The following is an 8,602-nucleotide window of genomic DNA, read 5'->3' as shown; positions in this document are numbered from 1 at the left end:
CACAGCTGGAGCACTGTGTGCAGTTCCGGTCACCACATTACAGGAAGGATGTGATTGCACTGGAGGGGGTGCAGAGGAGATTCACCAGGATGTTGCCTGGGGTGGAACATTTCAGTTATGAAGAGAGGTTGGGGTTTGGGTTGTTTTCTCTGGAGCAGAGAAGACTGAGGGGTGACCTGATCGAGGTGGACAAGATTCTGAGGGGCACGGACAGGGTGGAGAGGGAGCAGCTGGTCCCCTTAGTTGAAGGGTCAGTTCGAGGGGGACACAGGTTCAAGGTGAGGGGTTGGGAGGTTCAGGAGGGATTTGAGGAAAAACCTTTTTTACCCAGAGTGTGGTGAGGGTCTGGGACGCTCGGCCTGGGAGGGGGGGGGAGAGGCGGGTCTGGAACGCACGGCCTGGGAGGGGGGGGGAGAGGCGGGTCTGGAACGCACGGCCTGGGAGGGGGGTAGAGGTGGGTCTGGAACGCACGGCCTGGGAGGGGGGTAGAGGCGGGTCTGGAACGCACGGCCTGGGAGGGGGGTAGAGGCGGGTCTGGAACGCACGGCCTGGGAGGGGGGGAGAGGCGGGTCTGGAACGCACGGCCTGGGAGGGGGGGAGAGGCGGGTCTGGAACGCACGGCCTGGGAGGGGGGGGAGAGGCGGGTCTGGAACGCACGGCCTGGGAGGGGGGGGAGAGGCGGGTCTGGAACGCACGGCCTGGGAGGGGGGGGGAGAGGCGGGTCTGGAACGCACGGCCTGGGAGGGGGGGAGAGGCGGGTCTGGAACGCACGGCCTGGGAGGGGGGGGAGAGGCGGGTCTGGAGCGCACGGCCTGGGGGGGGGGGGGGGGGGGGGAGAGGCGGGTCTGGAACGCACGGCCTAGGAGGGGGGGGGGGGGTAGAGGCGGGTCTGGAACGCACGGCCTGGGAGGGGGGGAGAGGCAGGTCTGGAACGCACGGCCTGGGAGGGGGGAGAGGCGGGTTGCCTCACATCCTTTGAAAAGTACCCGGGTGAGTACCTGGCAAGTTGTAACATTTGAGGCAATGGTCCAAGTGCTGGCCAATGGGATCAGGTGGGCAGGTCAGGGCCTTTCATGGGTCAGTGCAGAGTCGATGGGCCGAATGGCCTCTTCAGCACTGAGCGATTCTGGGATTCTTTGAATTGCAGATGTTGCTGCATGTGCCTCTCCACGAGGTAGGCCACTCTCTCTCTCAGGTGGAGATCAGACATTCACCAGGAATGTGGTCAATTCTGGGATAATGGTGCAGAGAGGGTGGGATTTCTGTCTCACTGACACTCACCGAGCTGGAGAAAATGGAAATCCATAGAAATCGGACCTGCTGCATTCCCTTCTGTGATTGGTCCAATCTCCATGCTGCTCTGTGTCACATTTATAGAAAGACCAACAGCCAGGTTTTAATTCATTTGCTTTATTTTATGGAGATGCAGAAAGTCGGGGCCTGTGGACATTTGCTGCAACTGGTTGATTGTCTCTCTGGTTTAATTCAGAGGTCCCAGCGCCATCGAGTTCCTGATAACGTTCATCTCTGCCGCCGATAACTGTGAGAAACAGAATGAAACACAAGTTGTTCTCAATCAACATGGATGGAATCATCTAGAAAGCTTGGAAAGGGCAGGATTTTACAGCCCTTCCTGCCGGCACGGTCTCCCCGTGCCCCCCATGGTGAGCCGCCGTGGTGGGTTCCCTGCCGGTGGAATGGGCCATGCAGGCAACGTGCTGGATCCCCCCTTCTCCTGGTGGCCCTGACCTCTGCTGTGGTCACTGGGGGCAGCAACATCAATATATATTTATATCACACCCATAACATAAGGACAACCTCCCAAGATGCTTTGTAACAACATGAACAAAGTTAGACACGGAGCCACAGGAGGAGATATTCGGTCAGAGGAGGATTCGAGGAGTTTCGAATGGAGGAAAGTGAGGCAGAGAGCGGGAGAGATGTTTTTTATTTTGTTCCCAGGGTGTGGGAGTCACTGACGAGGTCGCCATTTATTACCCACCCCGAATTCAGAGAATCCACTGCCCCTCCACCTCGCCCACTCCCCCATCCTATCCCCATTACCCCACGCATTGATCACGGCCAATCCACATAACCTGCACATCTTTGGACTGTGGGAGGAAACCGGAGCACCCGGAGGAAACCCACGCACACACGGGGAGGATATGGAAACTCCGCACAGACAGACACCCGAGGTCCGGATCAAACCCGGGTCCCTGGTGCTGTGAGGCAGCAGTGCTAATCACTGTGCCACCGTGACCTTGTGCAGACAGTGGTGAGCTACTTCTCAAACCGCTGCAGTCCCTGTGGTGTAGGTACACCCACAGTGCTGTAAGGGAGGGAGTTTCAGGCCTTTCCCAGGATTGTGCCGACATCGCGGGATTTGTGCCGGGCACAACGCGGCCACAAGATCACCCCCATTGTGTACAGCTTTGATTGTACAGGGAGAGAGCTGGAGGATGGGGGTGTACAGAGAGAGAGCTGGAGAATGGGGTTGTACAGGGAGAGAGCTGGAGGATGGGGGTGTACAGAGAGAGAGCTGGAGGATGGGGGTGTACAGAGAGAGAGCTGGAGGATGGGGGTGTACTGGGAGAGAGCTGGAGGATGGGGGTGTACAGGGAGAGAGCTGGAGGATGGGGGTGTACAGGGACAGAGCTGGAGGATGGGGGTGTACAGGGAGAGAGCTGGAGGATGGGGGTGTACAGAGAGAGAGCTGGAGGATGGGGTTGTACAGAGAGAGAGCTGGAGGATGGGGTTGTACAGGGAGAGAGCTGGAGGATGGGGGTGTACAGGGAGAGAGCTGGAGGATGGGGTTGTACAGGGAGAGCTGGAGGATGGGGGTGTACAGGGAGAGAGCTGGAGGATGGGGGTGTACAGAGAGAGAGCTGGAGGATGGGGGTGTACAGGGAGAGAGCTGGAGGATGGGGGTGTACAGGGAGAGAGCTGGAGTGTCGGGGTGTACAGGGAGAGAGCTGGAGGATGGGGTTGTACAGGGAGAGAGCTGGAGGATGGGGGTGTACAGGGAGAGAGCTGGAGGATGGGGGTGTACAGGGAGAGAGCTGGAGGATGGGGGTGTACAGGGAGAGAGCTGGAGGATGGGGGTGTACAGGGAGAGAGCTGGAGGATGGGGGTGTACAGGGAGAGAGCTGGAGGATGGGGGTGTACAGAGAGAGAGCTGGAGGATGGGGGTGTACAGGGAGAGAGCTGGAGGATGGGGTTGTACAGGGAGAGAGCTGGAGGATGGGGGTGTACAGGGAGAGAGCTGGAGGATGGGGGTGTACAGGGAGAGCTGGAGGATGGGGGTGTACAGGGAGAGAGCTGGAGGATGGGGTTGTACAGGGAGAGAGCAGGAGGATGGGGTGTACAGGGAGAGAGCAGGAGGATGGGGGTGTACAGGGAGAGAGCTGGAGGATGGGGGTGTACAGGGAGAGAGCTGGAGGATGGGGTTGTACAGGGAGAGAGCAGGAGGATGGGGGTGTACAGAGAGAGAGCTGGAGGATGGGGGTGTACAGGGAGAGAGCTGGAGGATGGGATTGTACAGAGAGTGAGCGGGAGGATGGGGGTGTACAGGGAGAGAGCTGGAGGATGGGGTTGTACAGAGAGAGAGCTGGAGGATGGGGGTGTACAGGGAGAGAGCTGGAGGATGGGGGTGTACAGGGAGAGAGCTGGAGGATGGGGGTGTACAGGGAGAGAGCGGGAGGATGGGGGTGTACAGGGAGAGAGCTGGAGGATGGGGGTGTACAGGGAGAGAGCTGGAGGATGGGGGTGTACAGAGAGAGAGCTGGAGGATGGGGGTGTACAGGGAGAGAGCTGGAGGATGGGGTTGTACAGAGAGAGAGCTGGAGGATGGGGGTGTACAGGGAGTGAGCTGGAGGATGGGGGTGTACAGAGAGAGAGCTGGAGGATGGGGCTGTACAGGGAGAGAGCTGGAGGATGGGGTTGTACAGAGAGAGAGCTGGAGGATGGGGGTGTACAGGGAGAGAGCTGGAGGATGGGGGTGTACAGAGAGAGAGCTGGAGGATGGGGTTGTACAGGGAGAGCTGGAGGATGGGGGTGTACAGGGAGAGAGCTGGAGGATGGGGGTGTACAGGGAGAGAGATGGAGGATGGGGGTGTACAGGGAGAGAGCTGGAGGATGGGATTGTACAGAGAGTGAGCTGGAGGATGGGGGTTGTACAGGGAGAGAGCTGGAGGATGGGGGTGTACAGAGAGAGAGCTGGAGGATGGGGTTGTACAGGGAGAGAGCTGGAGGATGGGGTTGTACAGGGAGAGAGCTGGAGGATGGGGGTGTACAGAGAGAGAGCTGGAGGATGGGGTTGTACAGGGAGAGAGCTGGAGGATGGGGGTGTACAGGGAGAGAGCTGGAGGATGGGGGTGTACAGGGAGAGAGCTGGAGGATGGGGGTGTACAGGGAGAGAGCTGGAGGATGGGGGTGTACAGAGAGAGAGCTGGAGGATGGGGGTGTACAGGGAGAGAGCTGGAGGATGGGGGTGTACAGGGAGAGAGCTGGAGGATGGGGGTGTACAGGGAGAGAGCTGGAGGATGGGGGTGTACAGAGAGAGAGCTGGAGGATGGGGGTGTACAGGGAGAGAGCTGGAGGATGGGGGTGTACAGGGAGAGAGCTGGAGGATGGGGTTGTACAGAGAGAGAGCTGGAGGATGGGGGTGTACAGGGAGAGAGCTGGAGGATGGGGGTGTACAGGGAGAGAGCTGGAGGATGGGGTTGTACAGGGAGAGAGCTGGAGGATGGGGTTGTACAGAGAGAGAGCTGGAGGATGGGGGTGTACAGAGAGAGAGCTGGAGGATGGGGGTGTACAGGGAGAGAGCTGGAGGATGGGGGTGTACAGGGAGAGAGCTGGAGGATGGGGGTGTACAGGGAGAGAGCTGGAGGATGGGGGTGTACAGGGAGAGAGCTGGAGGATGGGGGTGTACAGGGCGAGAGCTGGAGGATGGGGTTGTCCAGGGAGAGAGCTGGAGGATGGGGGTGTACAGTGAGAGAGCTGGAGGATGGGGGTGTACAGGGAGAGAGCTGGAGGATGGGGGTGTACAGTGAGAGAGCTGGAGGATGGGGTTGTACAGGGAGAGAGCTGGAGGATGGGGTTGTACAGGGAGAGAGCTGGAGGATGGGGGTGTACAGAGAGAGAGCTGGAGGATGGGGTGTACAGGGAGAGAGCTGGAGGATGGGGGTGTACAGGGAGAGAGCTGGAGGATGGGGGTGTACAGGGAGAGAGCTGGAGGATGGGGGTGTACAGGGAGAGAGCTGGAGGATGGGGGTGTACAGGGAGAGAGCTGGAGGATGGGGGTGTCCAGGGAGAGAGCTGGAGGATGGGGGTGTACAGAGAGAGAGCTGGAGGATGGGGGTGTACAGGGAGAGAGCTGGAGGATGGGGGTGTACAGGGAGAGAGCTGGAGGATGGGGGTGTACAGGGAGAGAGCTGGAGGATGGGGTTGTACAGAGAGAGAGCTGGAGGATGGGGGTGTACAGGGAGAGAGCTGGAGGATGGGATTGTACAGGGAGAGAGCTGGAGGATGGGGGTGTACAAGGAGAGAGCTGGAGGATGGGGGTCTACAGGGAGAGAGCTGGAGGATGGGGTTGTACAGGGAGAGAGCTGGAGGATGGGGGTGTACAGGGAGAGAGCTGGAGGATGGGGGTGTACAGGGAGAGATCTGGAGGATGGGGTTGTACAGGGAGAGATCTGGAGGATGGGGTTGTACAGGGAGAGAGCTGGAGGATGGGGGTGTACAGGGAGAGAGCTGGAGGATGGAGTTGTACAGGGAGAGAGCTGGAGGATGGGGTGTACAGAGAGAGAGCTGGAGGATGGGGGTGTACAGGGAGAGAGCTGGAGGATGGGGTTGTACAGGGAGAGAGCTGGAGGATGGGGTGTACAGGGAGAGAGCTGGAGGATGGGGGTGTACAGGGAGAGAGCTGGAGGATGGGGGTGTACAGGGAGAGAGCTGGAGGATGGGGGTGTACAGGGAGAGAGCTGGAGGATGGGGGTGTACAGGGAGAGAGCTGGAGGATGGGGTTGTCCAGGGAGAGAGCTGGAGGATGGGGTTGTACAGGGAGAGAGCTGGAGGATGGAGTTGTACAGAGAGAGAGCTGGAGGATGGGGTTGTACAGGGAGAGAGCTGGAGGATGGGGGTGTACAGGGAGAGAGCTGGAGGATGGGGGTGTACAGAGAGAGAGCTGGAGGATGGGGTTGTACAGGGAGAGAGCTGGAGGATGGGGGTGTACAGGGAGAGAGCTGGAGGATGGGGTTGTACAGGGAGAGAGCTGGAGGATGGGGGTGTACAGGGAGAGAGCTGGAGGATGGGGGTGTACAGGGAGAGAGCTGGAGGATGGAGGTGTACAGGGAGAGAGCTGGAGGATGGGGTTGTACAGGGAGAGATCTGGAGGATGGGGTTGAACAGGGAGAGAGCTGGAGGATGGGGTTGTACAGAGAGAGAGCTGGAGGATGGGGTTGTACAGGGAGAGAGCTGGAGGATGGGGGTGTACAGAGAGAGAGCTGGAGGATGGGGTTGTACAGAGAGAGAGCTGGAGGATGGGGGTGTACAGGGAGAGAGCTGGAGGATGGGGTTGTACAGAGAGAGAGAGCTGGAGGATGGGGTTGTAGAGAGAGAGCTGGAGGATGGGGGTGTACAGAGAGAGAGCTGGAGGATGGGGTTGTACAGGGAGAGAGCTGGAGGATGGGGGTGTAGAGAGAGAGCTGGAGGATGGGGGTGTAGAGAGAGAGCTGGAGGATGGGGGTGTACAGAGAGAGAGCTGGAGGATGGGGTTGTACAGGGAGAGAGCTGGAGGATGGGGTTGTACAGGGAGAGAGCTGGAGGATGGGGGTGTACAGGGAGAGAGCTGGAGGATGGGGGTGTACAGGGAGAGAGCTGGAGGATGGGGTTGTACAGGGAGAGAGCTGGAGGATGGGGGTGTACAGGGAGAGAGCTGGAGGATGGGGTTGTACAGGGAGAGAGCTGGAGGATGGGGGTGTACAGGGAGAGAGCTGGAGGATGGGGGTGTACAGGGAGAGAGCTGGAGGATGGGGTTGTACAGGGAGAGAGCTGGAGGATGGGGTTGTACAGGGAGAGAGCTGGAGGATGGGGGTGTACAGGGAGAGAGCTGGAGGATGGGGGTGTACAGGGAGAGAGCTGGAGGATGGGGGTCTACAGGGAGAGAGCTGGAGGATGGTGTTGTACAGAGAGAGAGCTGGAGGATGGGGGTGTACAGAGAGAGAGCTGGAGGATGGGGTGTACAGAGAGAGAGCTGGAGGATGGGGGTGTACAGAGAGAGAGCTGGAGGATGGGAGTGTACAGGGAGAGAGCTGGAGGATGGGGTTGTACAGAGAGAGAGCTGGAGGATGGGGGTGTACAGGGAGAGAGCTGGAGGATGGGGGTGTACAGGGAGAGAGCTGGAGGATGGGGTTGTACAGGGAGAGAGCTGGAGGATGGGGGTGTACAGGGAGAGATCTGGAGGATGGGGTTGTACAGGGAGAGAGCTGGAGGATGGGGGTGTACAGGGAGAGAGCTGGAGGATGGGGGTGTACAGGGAGAGAGCTGGAGGATGGGGGTGTACAGAGAGAGAGCTGGAGGATGGGGGTGTACAGAGAGAGAGCTGGAGGATGGGGGTGTACAGGGAGAGAGCTGGAGGATGGGGGTGTACAGAGAGAGAGCTGGAGGATGGGGGTGTACAGAGAGAGACCTGGAGGATGGGGTTGTACAGGGAGAGAGCTGGAGGATGGGGTTGTACAGGGAGAGAGCTGGAGGATGGGGGTGTACAGGGAGAGAGCTGGAGGATGGGGTTGTACAGGGAGAGAGCTGGAGGATGGGGTTGTACAGAGAGTGAGCTGGAGGATGGGGTTGTACAGGGAGAGAGCTCGAGGATGGGGTTGTGCAGGGAGAGAGCTGGAGGATTGGGGTGTACAGGGAGAGAGCTGGAGGATGGGGGTGTACAGGGAGAGAGCTGGAGGATGGGGTTGTCCAGGGAGAGAGCTGGAGGATGGGGTGTACAGAGAGAGAGCTGGAGGATGGGGGTGTACAGGGAGAGAGCTGGAGGATGGGATTGTACAGGGAGAGAGCTGGAGGATGGGGGTGTACAGGGAGAGAGCTGGAGGATGGGGTTGTACAGAGAGAGAGCTGGAGGATGGGGGTGTACAGGGAGAGAGCTGGAGGATGGGGGTGTACAGGGAGAGAGCTGGAGGATGGGATTGTACAGGGAGAGAGCTGGAGGATGGGATTGTACAGGGAGAGAGCTGGAGGATGGGGGTCTACAGGGAGAGAGCTGGAGAATGGGGTTGTACAGGGAGAGAGCTGGAGGATGGGGTTGTACAGGGAGAGATCTGGAGGATGGGGTTGTACAGGGAGAGAGCTGGAGGATGGGGGTGTACAGGGAGAGAGCTGGAGGATGGGGGTGTACAGGGAGAGAGCTGGAGGATGGAGTTGTACAGGGAGAGAGCTGGAGGATGGGGGTGTACAGGGAGAGAGCTGGAGGATGGGGTTGTACAGGGAGTGAGCTCGAGGATGGGGGTGTACAGAGAGAGAGCTGGAGGATGGGGGTGTACAGGGAGAGAGCTGGAGGATGGGGGTGTACAGGGAGAGAGCTGGAGGATGGGGGTGT

General features: G+C 59.5%; 1 protein-coding gene across 1 annotated transcript in view; it reads right to left on the bottom strand.

The window, feature by feature from the left end:
* Positions 1–1,394: 1,394 nt before the first annotated feature.
* The window catches only part of LOC140424659 (fucolectin-like), a 58,055-nt gene continuing 50,847 nt past the window's right edge, over positions 1,395–8,602 (bottom strand). Inside the window, exon 5 of the mRNA XM_072507904.1 lies at positions 1,395–1,540. The gene's annotated coding sequence lies outside the window, so the exon portion shown is untranslated. The remainder of the gene's footprint in view (positions 1,541–8,602) is intronic.

This window comes from Scyliorhinus torazame, chromosome 6, assembly GCF_047496885.1.
Source record: "Scyliorhinus torazame isolate Kashiwa2021f chromosome 6, sScyTor2.1, whole genome shotgun sequence".
NCBI classification, from domain to species: domain Eukaryota; kingdom Metazoa; phylum Chordata; class Chondrichthyes; order Carcharhiniformes; family Scyliorhinidae; genus Scyliorhinus; species Scyliorhinus torazame.
The sequence above is the reverse complement of the archived record's forward strand: the minus strand, read 5'-3'. Positions and strand labels throughout refer to the sequence as shown.